Raw genomic sequence first — 19723 nt, 5'->3', positions numbered from 1 at the left:
TGCATCAAAGCCTTCTGTATGCTTTTGCATATGATAACATAAAAACTAAAACTAAAACATATAAATAAGTTTTTGGGATCATGGCAATATTTAAAATATAACGTTTTAATACGTTTTTGGGAGTAAATTATTAATTATAATTAATAATAGTGATTCATTGGTTGTATTGGTTGTAATACCCGTATGTAAAGTAAGAGTAATACCAACCAACCAGAGATATGGATAACCGGTTCAGAAAACGGATGGAAGAATTTTATAACATCACAAAGTGCTGTTATTGTCCAGCTACACCATGACATAATTGACACACCCTTGCTTTTGTCTCCATATTCTTGATTTGAATCTTCAAAATGTTTATAGGCAAAATTCATATTTGTGCTACTTCTTTCCCAAAATACACCTTTTGTTCTTTCATTTAATTATAATCAATTAAGCAATGCCCCTGTTTTTAGTTTGATTAAAAGCAGGAGAACTATAAGAGGCACATTTTTTTTTAAAGCTTGTGTTTTTGCTTTAAAAAAAGAAAGAAAGAAAAGAATATGGCTGCTGTACAAAACGTTACCTTCCAACGCGACAAAGCTGCCGTCCTCACATCTTTACAGTGGTTCTGCATTGTGCTTTTTCATTAGCGTGTGGAAGATTTGTCACAAAAATACTGCAAATATTGAGCCTTTAAATGTCTTGGTCTTAAAAAGTCCCTTTGTGGTGCTGAATAACAGGAAAACATTCATTTAATGTGACAGGCAGTAATAAGGTGTAACATTCATCAAGCTTGTCACAGATTGTTTGCTTTGCCATTTAGCCACTCTGCTCTCATCATTAGCAGCGTGCTATTTCATTGAACTCACTACATTATCATTATGTCTGTGCACTGAACTCCTCAAGCACCCCCTTTTTAATGACTCCCGGTTTATTCATTTTTCATCAGTCAGGACTTGTTAATTAAAATGCTGAATGGGTGCACTTTTGGGTGCAAAACACCAAATTTTGTTGTTTGACCTTTTCTGCTAGCCAGTGTGCAGTAGCACTATGTATGACGCGGTGATGAATGGATCATGTGCTCTCCCATCTGGCAGGCCTCTTTTGAGAAAATTAATGGGAACATAGTCAAGTAAGGGGATTGCAAGAGGGGAAAAGGTGTGGAATTTCTCCCTAGTTTCTCAGACCCAAATTAGCCTTGATGGCTTATGTTGCTAGCAGAGCATGTAAGTGGTTAATTGAGGAAATGTAATTTATCATGCAATGTCATGGTATGAAAAGAAGGAGAGTGAGAGAGGTAGCGAGTGATATAACCTTCATGCAAGTCACCCGTCTTACCTTCATTAGCGCTAATGTTTTGCTGCATTCTGTTTCTTCTGCTGAATCGGAAACTAAAAATTGCATTATGCAAATTGTAACACAAAAGGGGATGCTTGTGAAATGAGACATTTCTCTGCAAGGTATTTGAAATGAATGCAGACATCTACTAAAATTATGTTAAAGGAGTACGCCTTGTACTTCTCTGTCATTGAATATGACCAAAGTAAGAGCACAAAATCTATTAACTCATGCAAATTAGTCAAGCCTTCTTGGCTGTATCTCATGAGTCATTACTGAAAAGGTGAAGATGCTTCTCTAGTAGATCAGCACGACTTCATGAAATGTAATAAATGGTCCTTAGCCTCACTGATGGCGACATGCAAGGCAGATGATTTCCCAGTGGAAATCCGTGATGCTTTGTAACACATCAGGGCTGAGTCTGCGTTGTTTTTTGTTTTGTTTTTACTCATAAGGCTAATGGTACAGTTGGCTATTGCTGCTACGCCAGGGAAGAAAAGAAAAAGTTCCAAATGTTAAAGTGATAAGTTTCTCGTTTCATCATCATAAGTTTCACGCCATAATGTGATAAGATATCAAGTTAAAAAGTAATCAATTTAGCTTCAGCATAAGACAGTGAAGCAATTACCTACAGTTCAGGTCACTGGAAGAGTGTCTTCTTTTGAAATAAGGGCAAGTCAACCCCAAAATTCTCGTTACAATACAGTAATATGTTTTATTCAGCCCCACTAGTCTAAACACAGCATTCTGATTAATATTGCGTTTGTAGAATAATAATAATAATAAGAAAAATTTTCTCCATGTGAGGGTGGGGCCATTTTGCCACTAGCTGTCGACTGAAACTTACATCACAGTTGCTCAGGGCTCACTTTGTTATATTCTCCCGTTCGTGCTTAAGTCAATTTATTTTGCCTTCCTTTGGCACTTTCAATGCGCGGTGTATAACACGTGATTGGTTTGAGCCGAGTACAGCCATCGACCGGTAGTGATGTTTAAAATAAAGCTTCATGAAGCACTCGCGATATATATTTTTGGTGCTGTTGGTTTAAAGATAAAGTACAATGGAAATTGGAATATTGCCATCTAGAGGAGTGGAAAAATATTGCAAGTGCTTCATGAAGCTTCATTTGTCCATCACTACATAGTCACTGACCTTGATGGAACCCAATTTTATCTATCAACATCCTGGATTGCATTCATTTATTTTGCAGACTGGACAGGAATGAAGGGTCTGCCTCTAATCTTGTTCCCCCTGGGAGGCCACTTTTGGTTTCATACAGTATTCTTTACTCTCCTTTTCTTATATAAGGCACAGCACGCAACCTGAAGTTAAACTTTGTAGGAGGTGGGGGTTCGACGTAGCGGTTCATTCAACTACTGCGGCGCCCTGTTTTTTTCTTTTGATATATTTACATGTATTTACAAGCTTGATTGTACGAAGCAGTGAATAATGCTTATCATGCAGTGCGATGAAGACAGGGCGAACCTATATGGAAGCTATAGAGGGGTGAGCTAGTTGTGGACACTGCGACTGAAATGATGTTACATAATTTTAAAGGGACAGTTGCAGAGTAAACAGCCCATAGAGAATTACAGAGCCTGCAGCTATTGTTTGGCTTCTCAACAAAGCTATGAAAAGTAAGGCCAGTTGCTTTGAAAATATTCTTTCAACTACTAATTACTCTGGTGATTTAGAAGAAGGTCACAACCAGTGATTGCAGTATGAGCATGCGCAACATGCTGCTGCATCTGCTAAAATTATTTGGGCAAGTAAGGGGGTAAAGGCGGTAAACATTATCATAGTGTCAATATTTACCCCTGTGCTTTGATTTGTCAATTTATTTTGTTGATGAGGCCTGTTATGAAACAATGGGATTAATCTCTGCAGCTAAATAATTGGAGTCTGTTTTTGTTAGCAGCTATTTATTTATTTTATTTGAGTGACTCAGCTGTTTGTGGTGTGAAGCACTGGTCATGGCCAGCTGGTAGATTTGACATGATTTAGGGAATTAACTGTTGCTACAATTTGCAAGAAACTGGATTAGCATTTCAAGATTTTAATCCTGATTTCCCATTTATGCTTCCAATTTAGACAAACGCATTATTATCTTCCCATGCACAAAACACAGTGTTAACATTGAGATGTTTTTCTAAGCATCGATAATCCTGTATTTTCTATGTAGAAACACGGATAAGACAAATAGCTCACTTAAAAGGATTTTTGTAGTAGTAAATGAGAAGCACATGGTTTCTATCCTTCTCATCTTTACATTTGTCCCCAACTCTGGCGTCAAGTTTTCATTTTTTTCACTATGTTCATTAGTGACATGCACTTCTAATGTCTATGACATCCTTCCCACTGGCAGACGGGTCCAAGTACCGTATTCCAATTTGGACCTTATCGAAAGATCTTGCAGTTGGTGCAGAACGACCTCCACAAAGCCGTGCCAAACGCTTTTACTTCACTGAATTGAATGATCAACCTTTTCATTGGTTGGAGAGCTCTACAGTACAAATGAACAAAGTATGTCGCTGGGAATTTTTTCCCCATTTAATCAGAAGAATGTAGAGGTCACTGACGTTGATGGCTCTAAGAGAGGGATTACTAAAAGGTGTTTTATGGACTGTAGATCAGTGTTCTGTGCAAGTTTGTCCACTCCACCCCAAACTCATGCAAACAGGGACAACAATAGGGTACACTGATTTTTTTTTTGTATGGAGAACAGCATCTCAGTTGCTCCTATGACCTGTGAGCATCTATAACATTGGTGGACCATCTTGACATGTTGTTGTGTTAGCCGTCGTAGTGTTGCACGAAGTACCAGTGTGAGTGCCGTCTCATGAATTCCACAGGGCAAAAATGACATGATGCTATGATTTCCATGTATCGGTACTCGGGGGGGGCGGGGGGGGGACAAGCTCTCCAACTATTTGTCAAGGGCTAGCACGTAGCATGACTTTATTAAGACTCAGAAGCACCCGGCCCGGATGGTTATCCGGCTATATTTCTAAAGCACTTCTGGTCAATGCTTGCTCCACTATTCTTAAGAGTAGTAACAGAAATTAAAACTAATGGTCACATACGCCCACACATGAATACAGCAGCAATTAAACTTTTATTAAAGCCAGAAAAAGACCCCACCCTTCCATCAAGTTACCGTCCGATTTCACTAATTAACACTGATATTAAAATTATCACTAAGGCTTTTACATCTAGATTAGAAACAGTAATCCCGACAATCATTCATAGCGACCAAACAGGCTTTATTAAAGAGCATCACTCTACTAATAATATTAGAAGGCTCTTTAACCTTATTAGTATGTCACAGCGGCATGATAAAAAGGCAGTTATTATATCATTGGATGCAGAAAAAGCTTTTGATAAAGTTAACTGGTCCTTCCTCTTTGCGGTTTTAAATAAATTTGGCTTTGGGAAGTCATTTATTCACTGGGTGTCAGTATTATATGATTCTCCTAAAGCTACTGTTACTACTAATGGGATTATATCTAAGAGTTTTACTCTACAGAGAGGCACAAGACAGGGCATCACTGTCGCCTTTATTATTTGCAATATTTATTGAACCGCTTGCATTAGCCATACGCCAGGAAAGAATGATTCAAGGAATTCACTCTGGGGTAACAGAACATAAAATTAATCTATATGCCGATGATATTTTACTTTATTTAGAAAAGCCTGCTATTTCATTAGGGGAAGTATTTAACTTAATAACTAAATTCTCACAGTTATCAGACTATTCTATTAACTGGACAAAATCAACACTTCTACCTATTACAGAAAATTCATGGAACCCTGCAAGCCAGGACCCATACTACTCATTTCCTATAGGTAATTTAAAATACTTAGGCATAAAAATCTCACCTAAATTAACTGATTTAGTTCATTTAAATTTCACTCCACTTCTGGATAGCATTTATAGTGACTTGGAGCGCTGGAATAATCTTCCTATTTCTCTAATAGGACGAATAGCCACTATTAAAATGAAAGTTTTACCCAAAATAAACTATTTTTTCTCAATGATTCCATTTAAACCTACGGCTAACTGGTTCCAGTTGTTGGACTCAGCCGTTAAAAAATTTTACTGGAAAAAAAAAAGAAGCAAAGATTAGTCTATCTACTCTTCAGAAAAATAAATCCAAAGGAGGTCTAGAGGCACCAAATTTTATGCACTATTATATAGCCAACCAGCTACAATATATTATTTTATGGGCACAACCCAATAGAGATACTAACTGTTGGCTGGAACTAGAACAGAAGGATTGTAATAACCTCAGACTCCTAGATTTACTCTTTATTACAACATCGATTAAGCGCCATAACTGCTTTAAAAATCCAATGATTTCCGCCACCCTGACTGCCTGGTGGAAGGCACTAGAAATGACAAAAGCCAAAGTGGAGCCCAGCGGGCTTTCTCCCCTATGGCATAACCCCGACTTTCAAATTAACAACCAATCGTTTTATTTGAATGTGTGGGAGCAGAAAGGAATTACACATCTCCACCATCTCTTCTCAGATAATATGTTTATATCATATACATCCTTGCTCCAAAAATATAAAATAAAAAACGGAAACTTTTTACATTATTTGCAAGTTAAAAGTATGATAAAGAAACAAATTCCAACACTCCAGGGTACGCTCCAACCGCCTGTTTTAGCTAAAGATATTACCAAGCTTTCTCCGACAACAACAAAAAAACTCTCAAAAATATATAAGTTACTTTCATATACTGATAAAACGTCTTTACCCATCTCAAAATGGGAAACAGACTTGTCTATAGCTCCGGAATCTGTCTTTTGGATTCAAGTTTGTGAAAATGTTTTTAAAATGACAAAACACACAAATTTACAACTTATCCAATATAAAATTATTCACAGAACATACATTACTCAATATATGATGAAGAAAATGGGACTCTCAGACTCCGACATTTGTCTCCAGTGTTTACAAAACACTACAGACACTTATTTTCATGCTTTATGGTTATGTACTCCGGTTATGTGTTTCTGGACTAAAGTCTTAGAAAAACTTTCCGCTGTCTTGGACTGTAGGATACCGTTCTCTCCAAACTTGTGTTTGCTAGGTGACTTAACAACAATTGACTTACCACATAAACAATTTCAATCTATACTTGTAGCCCTTACTATCGCAAAAAAAACAATTCTTGTTAACTGGAAAAATAAACAAACTTTGAATATCGACCAATGGTCTAACCTCCTCATAAATCATATTTTAATGGAAAAAATATCTGCCTCAAATAAAAACCAAATGTCAAAATTTAAAGAAACATGGTCTACGTATATAGAATTTTTTAACCTAAACTTGGATTTTAATTCTGCCTGTTAGCGAGAGCCACAGCAGCGTTATAACTGGCATTGATGTTTCTGTATTAGGCAATTTGTAACTAATGGTTGTGTTTCCATAGTCAGGAACCCGGCTGCTGCCAGCGGGATCGAGCGGATTCACCTCCGATGGGCACCAGGGGTTGATATTCGGATTCACGGCATGCCAGTGGGTTAATTCTGTGGGTGCTGTCCCCCCTGGCGGGGAGTGGGCGGGTCTGCCCCTCTGTTGGCTGCTGGGTGGCGGCTGCGTCTTGGCCGTTCCCTGGGTCTCTTGGGGGGTGCTGCGTTGCGGGGCTTTCCCTGGTGTCGGGGGCGGCGCCGTTCCGGCGCGGTCCGTCGCTCTGGGCCCGGCGACGCGGTTCGGGGCCTGTGGGCCGCCGGGGTGCCCGGTGGTTCCCTCTCCCCTCCCCCTTCCTCCCCCTTGCTGCCTCTCCCTCCTCGCCTCTCCCCGCCCGTCCTCCGCCTCCCTGTCCCCTCTCCCTCGTCGCCCTTCCTCCTCCTCTCCCCCTCTCCTTGCGTCCCTGCCGCTGCCCCCTGCCCTTCTTGTCGTCCCCTTCCCTCCTCCCTTCCCCGGTACGCCTTCCTTCCCCTCCCCTGGGCCGGGGGCTCCATCCATGGCCCGGGTCTCGGTGCTATGGGGGCCGGCGGGGGTGGCTGGGGTTTGGTGTCGTGCCCGCCCCGCTCCGGTGGGCGTCCTGACACCTCGGGCGGGACCCAGTATCCGGGGGGCGAGCCCTATCGCCCCGCCGGACGGGTCCCATATGCCCGCCGGGGTCCTGGTGGGGTGGGTGGGGGCTTGGTGGGCCGGTGCGCCTCCTGCCCCCGCCCGGTTGGGGGGGGCCCCGCTGGTCACACCTCTTAACTCACTACACTAGGTTTGCACAATACACTTTTATAGACATATAGGGCACATAACACACTTTGGGGGGTGGGGTAGGGTGGAAACACCGTCTTCACCCTACAACTCCCCTCCAATTTTAATACACCACACAACTTGTGGGTGGGGGGGGGGGCTTGTGGGGGTGCCATCGGTTGGGGGCCGCAGTATAGAGCAGTGCTGCGGTCCCCTGTCCGTGTCGCCACCCGCCCCCCCCCCCCGCCCTATCTATTTTTTTTTAATGCACCACATACACTCAGCAACATGCTTGGGTGGCGGGTGGATCGGAGCGTGGGAATATCATTTCCATCGGCTCCGGTTCACCTGCTCCTAATTTTAATGCACCACACACACACACTTGTATATACACTGGGTGGGGTCACATTCACGGTTTAGGGGTAGAGTTCGCCAGTCCGCGAGCTGGCGGACTCAGTAACAGGGGTTAATTTTCACAAAGAACGCTGGGGTGACGACCGGGGCCTTCCCCCGCTGGGCCTGGGGTTCGGGGGTGTCGGCCGCCCTCCGGTGCCCCCATCTCCCCCTTCTGCCCCCGGTGTTCCGTCCTTCCACACGGCGGGGGGTGGGGTGGGCGCGGCTGCCCTCTCCGCTCCGCTGCCCGGCCCCTCTTCGGCGCCGGTGCCTGGGTGCGGGTGGTCCCCGGGGGCTGGGGGTCGGGGGTTGGGGGGCTGCCGGTTGGTCGGGGGGGGCGGCTTTGTTGGGGGGGGGGGCGGTGGTGGGGGTTGCGGGGTGGGGGGGTGCTGGGGGTGGGGGGTGTCTGGGGGATTGGGGGCATGGGGGCGGCTGGGGCTGGGTTGGGGTGGGTGGCGGGGGTGGATGGGGGGCGGGGGGTTGTGGGGGGGGGCGGGGGTTGGGGGCCGGTGGGGTGCCTGGTGGGCCTGCAGTGCCCCGTCCTGCTGCGTTGGGCCGGGGGCGCGGGCCGGGTTGGGGCGGGGGGCGCTCCTGCTCCTGGGTTTGCTCTCCGGCCGGTGGCCCTGGTGGGGCCCGGGGGTCGTCCTTTGGCGCTGCCGCGGCCTGGGGGGCCCTGAGGTGTTGCGCTTGCTCTGTTCCGGCGGGGGTCGACGGCTCCCCTCTTTGGTGGAGATTTTCATGCATGCCAGATCCACCACACCAGCATCTACCGAAACTCAGACACAATCTGTTTCCTCCTCAGGTTATTGAATCGGTGGAGGCTGGTGTCTCGGATCTCACGCGGCTTCGTCTGTCCTTCCTTCCTTTTCTCGGTCTCTCCGTTGGTCTCTTGAGGCCTCCCTGATTTTATGTTTTTTGGATTTGTTGGGGTCTGGATGTTTCTTGGGCTGGGGAGGAGTTCTGGTGGGGGGTGTCTGGTCGGTGCTGGATTTCACCTTCCTTGGTTTTCTTCGGTCCCCTCGGGTCTCCTGGTGTTCGATTTAGGTGAACGGTATGAGATTTTTTTTTTCTAATAGGTTTTCTGGTGAGCTAACAAACACACGCACGCACGCACGCACGCACGCACGCACGCACACACACATACTCACCCACACACACAAAAAAAAAAATGTATGTATGTATGTATGTATATATGTATATATGTATGTATATATGTGTATATATATATATATATATATATTTAAAAAAAAAAAAAAAAAAAAAAAAAAAAGAGCAATGATGATGACATTTCCGAATGAACAATACTGAGCTCTAAAAGAAAAAAAAAAAAAAAAAAAAAAAAGACTCAGAATCTGCTGACTATGAATAAATGGGTGTCATATTGTGCAAAACCAGAAAAGGGCTAACTGTATTATCCGCAGGACCGTAACAAATCTGACATCACAGCATTATGCGCAAAGAGGCCGTTCTCGGGGATGTGCATGGTGTGCACGTAAAATATTTTTTTCAGTACATATCCAAAATATAAATTTATTAGAAGGATGGTACATGAAAAAAACATTGTCTTTTACTGGAGTTCCCAGATAGAGACCATAATTGTTTATATTATTTTTCAACATTCAATAATGGTCAATGGGTTGGTAGTTAATTTATCCTTCCTATTTTCTATAATCTTTGTTTTGGCAATTTAATTAAAAAAATATTGAGGCTGAAACATTTAAAATCATTTTAGGATGATTAAATCACAAGACAGCGTCACTTATTGATGGCACAGTTTGGATAAGACATAAAACAAAACCAACCTCAAACCTCTGATTCGTTTACTCAATCCAAAAGATGACTTACTGTAAATTGTACTGCCATAGAAACACGGATTAACATTTGCTACTTGATCAATAAGGTGTAACTAATTACATGGCGGGAAGTCAAGATATTCTGTGTGTTAAGATGTTCTCCTGACTGGAGAGGATGTTTCGCTTGCATGCATGATTTTATTTAAATTAAGTTTTGCTACATTACACAGGAATAATACAGTTTTCTGTGTTTCTAGCTGTAACTAAAGGAACAATTATATCAAATGCCAAAAGACATGCGTGCAGGTCATACAGTACAACAGTATATATCCTCTAATTTGTCCGACCTGAGGTTGCATTCTTTGATTATGTGATACATCAACAATGGTAATGACACGTATAATTTAAGTACTGAAACCGTGAAGACATTACATAAAATAAGAACTAAACTGTATTTTTACCTAAAATCTTCCATCTGTCTGTCCGTCTGTGAATCTAAAAATTAAAAGTGAATAGGGCGGAAATTGTGATTTTTGCACACCCAGGTTTAGACATATTGGTTTCCATGACAGTTATAATAGTTCCATCTTGCTGGTCAGGAGCTTGTTGCTTGGGTACAATACAAGTCAAATGCCGATGGCACATCTCCATCTTTCCCCTTGCCGTAATCACAAATGTGATCAAAGCCGTCATGTTACAGATTTCCTTCTGCTCTCTGAATTAATCTGACAGGATTGCAGCATCCTCCCTCCCTTTTCTTTCTTCATTTTATCATCGCTCCGAGGCATTTTTTTTTTTTAAGTGGGACCATAAGATAAGATGAGGAATGAGGGATCACAAACTAAACTGAGATTTCATTTGTGATGGAATTTCATACAAGTAGGCCTACCACTTGGTGGAGGTGGCGAGCTCACCATCCGGGCAATCACTTGTGTAAACAAATTTTAATTTACCTTTGGGATTAACTGAGGCTTTTGGTTACAGTCTGAATTGCAGCCTCAGGTGTGTCGGGTATATGTCGCAGGATGCAAGATGCAGACAGGGAGTTAACGGGTGGTATTCTACTTCTTCTTTTTCTTTTTTTTTGTTTGCTTAAAAGGCCCATAAAAGTATTTATTCAGAACTAAAGCTTTGGAAATTGTCATTTCTGATTTCATCTACTGATCATCATCATATTTGATACCCTTTTAAAAACGCAAAACCTGTCAGTGACATTCCTGGAGCCTGATTTATCAAGCATGCGTACGCATGTGTGTGCCTAAAGTGTGCATATGAACATTCCACCACAAAGCAAGGGATTTCTTAATATGGATTTAAGTGTGAGGACGTACAGAAATTTACCCTTAAACACAAAACCTCGTGATCGAATGACAAAACTACAAATAGAATGCACTGGGGTCACCAAAACCATCAAAGTGCCCGTGTCCTCCCTCAGTGGATTCTTGGCCACTGGGACATAGGTATGGGGGGCACCACTATTGAAAATGAATCATAAAAAAAAAAAAAAGTGAGACTGGAATTTGCCAAACTGCATGTTGACAAGCCACAAATCCTCTGGGTTAATGTCCTATGGACAAAACTAGAATATTTTGGTAAGGCACATCAGCTCTATCTTCACAGATGCCCAAATGAAGCATACCAAAAAAAAGAACACTGTTCCTACTGTGAAACATGGATGAGGCTCTGTTATATATCCTGGGCTGTTTTTCTGCATCTGACACAGGTTCTCATTTGCAGGTCATGGGTCTTCCAACAGGATAATGACCCAAAACAACACCCAAGAATGGTTAAGAGGAAAGCATTGGACTATCCTGAAGTGACCTGCTTCGATCAGCCCAGATCTACATCCCAATGAACATCTGTGGAAGGGGCTGAAACAGACACCCTTCGAACCTGAGACAACTGGAGCTGTTTGCTCATGAGGAGTGGGCCAAAAAGGTGAATAAGTCTCATTGACAGATACAGAAGTAGTTTGATTACAGTGATTGCCTCAAGAAGTTTTTCAACAAAATTAGGGTACCGTCATTCTTATCATGAATTCGTTTTTCAAGATATTTCTGTTGAACTACAATAAAAAAAAACATGCCTAATTTCTATTGGTTAATTTTCATTTTATTTTTCCTGTATACAAAATTCGGAGGCGGCCACCTCCACCTAATTTGCTCCCCACCTCCAGCCTGAGCCACTGATATCACTAATTTGAGCTTGGCAGCAACGCATTTTAACTGCAGTTGCAGTCCATTATGGAGGCGCTATATCCACAGCAGTGCACCGGAAAGACCTGAAGCAACAACTGAACAAGAAGCTGACTTTTTTTTTTTTGCCATTCACTCACACAAACACGCAGACACACAAACTTGGTCTCCCAGGCGGGGAAGCGAACCCACGCCAACCTGCATCGTAAGCAAGTGACGGTATCACTCCGCCACCTGGAGCCCGAAGAAGAAGGGGATCATGGAGCAACCGTTGCACACGCCCTTTCCATCGCCAACGTCATAAAAACATAATAGTGTCTTACAACAACACTGAACTATATTTACAATTTAATATGTACTAGTGGATGAATTGTTATAGATTGTAGTTAAAAAATGGCAACAATTAAGGGCAACTTTGTATTTATATCATTTCTAATTTCTAGTCCCTGATCGTGAAATGGCTGCAGGAGGACGGCCAATAATGGTATAGGTCACCGTCGCGAGTACCGATACCTTAAAATAAGACTATGTGCCAATACCAGGTATCGATATCGGTGCCAATACCAGATATCGTATCGGTCACCCGTCATAGTCAGGGTGATACCACCTCTGCCATATTTTGAGCCAGGAAAAACCCTGTCATTCATTATTACTTTTGTCAAATTCAAGTAGCGTGTACCTCCTCCCTCAATTACGTATCTGCTATAATGAAATAGCTTTGAATACACCGTCACAGAATTTACTCTTGGATAGTTATTAATATTATGAAAAGTTATTTTCCCTCAATTAATTCTCTCTTCACCCCTGGTCATCATCCAAATATTCCCCTGCCATGTTTGATCCCAATGTTCCTTATTCTCTCCTCAATCTCCATCTCTCAAGTGCTGCCCTCAATGTCTTTCCGTAAATGGATGTCCCCAATATTGGGTGGTACCTTGGAAAAGACCACTGAGGCCTAAATCTATTTGCCTCCCTGAAGATCTAAACTGAACTTCTTCCACCAGTGAAGGACTGCTGCTAACACTGTGAATCTAAATGGGGGTTTCTTCTACCCTGGAGATTTTCACTGACATTAATGTTGTCTTTTTTTGATAGAGCAATTAATTAATAGCTGACCTTGTATTAGCAAATTAGTCCAATTTGCTTTTGGGATTAGGATACATTTGATTGCACTAACTAAAACTGCGGGAGCTGTGTGTCTTCGACAACAATTACAGTATTTGTTTTTGTTGCAGTTTCACATGGTGACTATCACAAAGTTATGCCAAGAAACTTTTTATTTAGTGTAAGAGAGGGTAAGAACCCCACTCCCTATTCAAGAGACTTTAGATGGTCACACAAGAGAGCACTTTGGTCACAGTGATGAAAAGAAAATTCTCTTCTAATAGAAAGAAACCTTGAACAGAACGAAGACACAGCGACCATCTGTCTTCATTAGGTCAAGGTAATAAAATGGAATTTTAATTTAGTTTTACTATCAATTTGACTTCAACTGCTAATTAGAGTAAAGTGGAAACTCTCAAAAACAATTGACTTCTGAAGTCTCACAAAATAGCTGTGTGAGTCAGTATGATTCAGTACATGGCAGTACAATTTGTGTAGTCCCTTTTGTCATTAAAGTTAAGATTGCTCTTTTATTGCATAGTGATTCATATTTTTTTCAATTGTATTAACTTAATTATAAACAAACCTCACTTAGTGAAATGTGTGTTTATACTTTTTTGTGTGTTTTGTTTTTATCAACTTTATTAAACACTTACTCAAATGTAAGGCAACAAGCTACAGTAATTGTGACGTCACTTCTTCAATTTCGGTCTCCCACTGTTGAGCTCATACATTAATAAATACTTGTATGTAATTCTTATTCAATTAACTCATTATTCAACAGAATGCAATTTTTAGACTAATTGGGCAAATATTATTGCAATGATTTTTTTTTGTCCTGAGTTACCCTTTAAAGGCTTCTATACGGCAGCGTATTAGAGCCACTTATAAATATATATTTTTGGGAAGGCGGGGGCAGTATTCTGAGAGAAAAAAAAAGCAAATTTGCCACTTTATAAAGTGGCAGATTTGCAAGAAAAAAACTCAGAAACTTACGAGAAATACATGTAGCATAGCTATAGTCTAATGTGAGGATTTGCTGGTGGTTAATGGGACACTGTTTAGAAAATGGAAAGGCAGGATGGAGACTGATTCATTTTTAGTTTAAACTTTACTCGTCATACAGGCCAGCTAGAGCGACAACACTTCCTGATCCCCTATCAGCTGACTAAACACTAACAAATCAAAAGCTAGCATACTTTAAATGCAAGTGAATGACTAAGAGCAGCAGATTCGACACGTCAACTTACCTACTTGTACAAAAAAACCACATTCAAATGATGAATGTGTAAATAATAATTCTGGAAACATAAATGTACAAGTAAATATTTATTTGAACTTAAATGCTTGATCCACAGGGTGTGGACCTTTGCAAAGTGAGGCGTCTTTGTCGCGGGCAGTACCCAACGCTTCAAAGTAACATAAAGGTTAAAGCCATTACTATCTCCTTATTTGGAAATCCGACCGAAAAGTATTGACACAAACATCCGAGTAGTATGCTTTGTGTATTTCTCAAAAGTTTCTGAGTTTTTTTCTCGCAAATTTGCCACTTTATAAAGTGGCAAATTTCCGAGTTTTTTCTTGCAACTTTGCAACTTTATAAAGCCCTCTAAAAAAAATAATGTTTTTATACGTGGCCCTAATACGCCGCCGTACTTCGAAAATCTTGCTTTACAGCTTAAAATAATTGTATGATGTCAACAGTTTGACCCTAAACATCACAGGTGAGCTGAAGCCTATCCCAGATGACTTGATGCTCGAGGCAGGGTAGACACTAAACTGGTTGCAAGTTAATCACAGGAAACAAATAGACAACATTCACACTTATGGGCAAGTTAGAGGTGTCAAACTGCATGCTTTTTAAATGTAGGCAGAAGCCAGAGTACCCAGAGAAAACCAATGCAAACACAAGGAGAACATGCAATATGAGAACATGTTGACTGTTGCTTTGATTGCTCCTTTTACGACCGAGCTTCAAAAATGAAGATATTCCCGTATTAAAGTTTAAAAAAAAAAAGCTCAAAAGCTAAGATCAAATCAACAATTTTTTTTGAAGCAACCATTTCCAGTCCATGGAGTTCCATGGAACGTAAATGTTCCAATCAGTACCAAATTTGAAGAGGATTAAGTAGGTAGACAACAAATGTCGTGCTTCCTCCTTGTGAATGAGGTTTTCCCTGAAGCCACAGGCTTCAGTTTGTCCCTGTTCCTAAGGACCTTTGTGCACAGTTTGAGAGGTCATCAAAAGAGGACCTTATTGCTGCACATGTGTCAACGAAGGTCCAATCGAGCGGTGGCCACTCCTGAACAGGGCTCTATGGCATGGACAAGTACCTGGATATGTAACCCAGGAGTGCTGCACTGGCCCCTGCGCATTGGTGACGTCTGCGTTGTGCTTTTGTTGTGTTGTGGTGCGGAGAGAGACAGCACAGGAATTGGATTGCGGCTAATATGATTTCGCTATTGAAAACCAAAAAGAAACTCACATTACAGTTGTGCAGTGAAATTAAGATAATACAAGATTGGAAATTGGTAAGGCATAATGCACTCGATTACGCCAATCAAATCACAGTGTCACGTTTGGGTTCTGTTTGGGTTCTGTTTTCCTTGTGTGTTCTCCCTTGGTCTGGTTACGTGTGTAATCCTGCCCTTCCTCGTGTGAACCAATCAGTGCCCTTAGCCACTTGTGTCTTGCCCCAGGTGTGTCTTGTTGTGTCATTAGCGTCTGTGTATTTAGTCTCCTGTCTCCCCTCTGTCTGTGTTGGTTCATTGTCTTTTCCTCATGTCATGCTGCCCGTTTTTGCCTTGTTGTCCTCCCCATGTTTTGTACCTTGTAGTTTGGAGTTCGCTTTTTGTTTTGTATAAATTAAAGTCCCTTTTTGCACGTCACCTTCGCCTCCTTGCCCGGCTTTCCTGCGACTGGGTCCTCCACCAAACAAAGCCCTCTTGACAGAATGAACCAACCCGAGAAGGACCCAGCGGGAGCGCTGTCACCCCAGGAACAATTCCTTACCTCCGCAAGGCAACTAAAGGAATTGTTGGATGAACTCTGGCGTCGCCTGGCTCTGGCTGGTGGCGCTCTGAGTAGCAAGCCTCAAGTCCACGAACCATGTCTGCCGCAGTTTCAAGTCCCCCAACCACGTCTGCCGCAGTTTCAAGTCTGCCGCAGTTTCAAGTCCCCCAAACACGTCTGCCGCAGTTTCAAGTCCCCCAACCACGTCTGCCGCAGTTTCAAGTCCCCCAACCACGTCTGCCGCAGTTTCAAGTCCCCCTAACCACGTCTGCCGCAGTTTCAAGTCCCCCAACCACGTCTGCCGCAGTTTCAAGTCCCCGAACCACGTCTGCCGCAGTTTCAAGTCCCCAACCACGTTTGCCGCAGTTTCAAGTCCCCCAACCACGTTTGCCGCAGTTTCAAGCCCCTCAACCACGTTTGCCGCAGTTTCAAGCCCCCGAACCACGTTTGCCGCACCTTCAAATCCCCGAACCACGTTTGCCGCACCTTCAAGTCCTCGAACCACGTTTGCCGCCGCAGCCTCAAGTCCCCGAACCACGTTTGCCGCCGCAGCCTCAAGCCCCCGAACCAGGTCTGCCGCCGCAGCCTCAAGCCCCCGATCCAGGTCTGCCGCCGCAGCCCCAAGCCCCCCGATCCAGGTCTGCCGCCGCAGCCCCAAGCCCCCCGATCCAGGTCTGCCGCCGCAGCCCCAAGCCCCCCGATCCAGGTCTGCCGCCGCAGCCCCAAGCCCCCCGATCCAGGTCTGCCGCCGCAGCCCCAAGCCCCCCGATCCAGGTCTGCCGCCGCAGCCCCAAGCCCCCCGATCCAGGTCTGCCGCCGCAGCCCCAAGCCCCCCGATCCAGGTCTGCCGCCGCAGCCCCAAGCCCCCCGATCCAGGTCTGCCGCCGCAGCCCCAAGCCCCCCGATCCAGGTCTGCCGCCGCAGCCCCAAGCCCCCCGATCCAGGTCTGCCGCCGCAGCCCCAAGCCCCCCGATCCAGGGTCTGCCGCCGCAGCCTCAAGCCCCCCAACCAGGTCTGCCGCCGCAGCCTCAAGCCCCCCATCCAGGTCTGCCGCCGCAGCCTCAAGCCCCCCGATCCAGGTCTGCCGCCGCAGCCTCAAGCCCCCCGATCCAGGTCTGCCGCCGCAGCCTCAAGCCCCCCGATCCAGGTCTGCCGCCGCAGCCTCAAGCCCCCCGGTCCAGGTCTGCCGCCGCAGCCTGAAGCCCCCCGATCCAGGTCTGCCGCCGCAGCCTGAAGCCCCCCGATCCAGTTCTGCCGCCGCAGCCTGAAGCCCCCCGATCCAGGTCTGCCGCCGCAGCCTGAAGCCCCCCGATCCAGGTCTGCCGCCGCAGCCTGAAGCCCCCCGATCCAGGTCTGCCGCCGCAGCCTCAAGCCCCCGATCCAGGTCTGCCGCCGCAGCCTCAAGCCCCCGGGCATCCTCGCCTGTGCCGCTGCAGCCCCTGGCCTCCTTGCCTCGGCCGCTCTCGTGCAAAGTCTCTTCGCCTCTTCCATGGCGGCTTCAAGCCCATGATCCCATGAGTGTGGACAGGAGGTGCACGTCCCACTGCCGTCCTCTTCTCCTCGTCTGGCGGCGCACGTTGTGGTCGCCCTCTGCTCCAGTGTGGCGTCCGGGGCGCCCTCACCTTCTGGGTGACCCACCACTTTCAAGTGACAAACTACACCGTCTGAAACACCATCAGATCAAACAGAAAAGTTTAGGAAAGTTGAGTTGGATGCACTAATTAGCATTAGCTAGGTATTAAGATTTTGATAAGTGGCCCATTCTTGATTGTGGATGGATTCGCATTCTAATTGAGAAATTTGGTGCAGGTAGTTTTCCATTCATTTACATGCTACAGTTATCTTTCTGTGTCATTAACTTACGCATAGAACATCCTTTCTCCAAATAATTGGCACAGGTTATTAATTGGAATACAACTTGTGACAGGCTGCGGTAAATTGGGACAAAATTGTATTTTCCGGTTGAGTAGCTAAAAGTAAAGCTAATCGAGACTCATTTGCCTCTTGATGTATTCGTACTCATGCTGTTCCCATTCAGAGTTCATGCACCATGACTGAGGTTTTTTTTCTTTTTTAAATAAATGCTATAACAAAAACCATCAGAAGCTGCAAAGTTGGTTGCAGGAGGCAATGGTTCAAATGCCACCTTAGACAGATTGCTGTTCAAGTTTTATTTTTATTCATTTATCATTCAACTACAATTAATAATTAGCCACGTTCACATAATTTATCTTTCAATTGACTTCATAAGCATTCCGCATGCATTCCAATCTTATCATTCAGCTATTAGCATTCAGCTTTCAACATTCCCATGCTATTTCTCCATGAATTGCACTTTATCTATTTTTTTATTTTTTATTTTACTATAGTCCAGGACTGGGACGGGACAGGATTTTTGCTGTGGGAGTGTGATGGGACGAGAGTGAGATTCCACTCCCATGTCAAAAAAAAAAAGAAAAAGAAAAAAGGTGGGTTTTGTGTGTGCATGTTATTATATCCCAAGATTCCAAGTAGGATATATCCAACATCCCCATCTTCCTCGAATGCAGCATAAATACATTACAAACATACTGGGTGGACAACGAGATACACCTGGACCAGACACACGACTGAGGGAGTTGATTGGACAGCACAAGTGACAAGCACAGGTGTAAATAATAAAACTTAGAATGAGAGACAATGGACAACAGGGACACAAGGGAAACCTGACATAACCAAACACAAATCAAAACCAAAATCATCAAACACGGATCATGACAATAGTATAGGACTTTGGACTCCAGCAAATTGGTTTCTGCTTCCACCATGTCAAGGGCTGTGCCAATTTTAAAGGAAATGAGACGAGCCGCTTCCATTGGCTGTGAAATAAGCATGGTTCGACATTAAACGTGGCCACCACGTGACTGTCGGGCTAGCTGAAGCCAACCAATGAACTTCCCAGCCAAGTTCTGGCTGGCAAAATTGGCATTAACAAGCCAATTTTACTTACCATTGCACTTTCTACTAACAGCAGCTGCAGTCTAATCACCTAAATGTTTAATGGTTGTGATTTGAGCAAATTATTTCTTTCACTTAATAGTTTCAAAACCGTCCTCAAAACCACCATGCACTGCTTTGTTTACGTCATTTGAAACGCGTCTGGTGGTTAGCATAGCATCTAGCTTCATTACATTCTGAACAAGGCAGATAAAAGCCTTCAATCGTCGCAAATAGTTTTAAATTAGGCGGATGACTTGCACTTTATCTATTTTTTCATTTTATTTGTTGTGCCTGTAGCAGACATTGAGTTTGATGATCTGTGCAGCATTCTCAGCTTGTATTCGTTCATTTTATTAACAGCTTCAAAGTTAGCATGCAATGCTAAGGTACCTGAACGGCTCTCTTCTTTGGCTGTCTTAATGAAGTACGTCGTGTGTGCGACCCAGTGTGCCACCCAGTGTTTAGACGGAGACACCACAGCTTGTGTGGACGGTTAAATGTAAGCTACAGTGCCCCTCCTAAATGTATTTGAAACACTTTTGTGTAATTACTGTATTTTCACAACCATAAGGCGAAGCGTATTAAAATTATCTCAGTTACGGGTGGTATTTCTGTATCAACACACCTATAAGGCGCACCGCACTATTGGGCGCAGGCACGGTAAGACATGATAGCTCAAAACATATGGTAGCATGCTTTCATGCTAAAAATGCTA

The sequence above is a fragment of the Leptonotus elevatus genome, chromosome 2, assembly GCF_054856555.1.
Source record: "Leptonotus elevatus isolate MCC_2025b chromosome 2, RoL_Lele_1.0, whole genome shotgun sequence".
Lineage (NCBI taxonomy): Eukaryota > Metazoa > Chordata > Actinopteri > Syngnathiformes > Syngnathidae > Leptonotus > Leptonotus elevatus.
The sequence above is the reverse complement of the archived record's forward strand: the minus strand, read 5'-3'. Positions refer to the sequence as shown.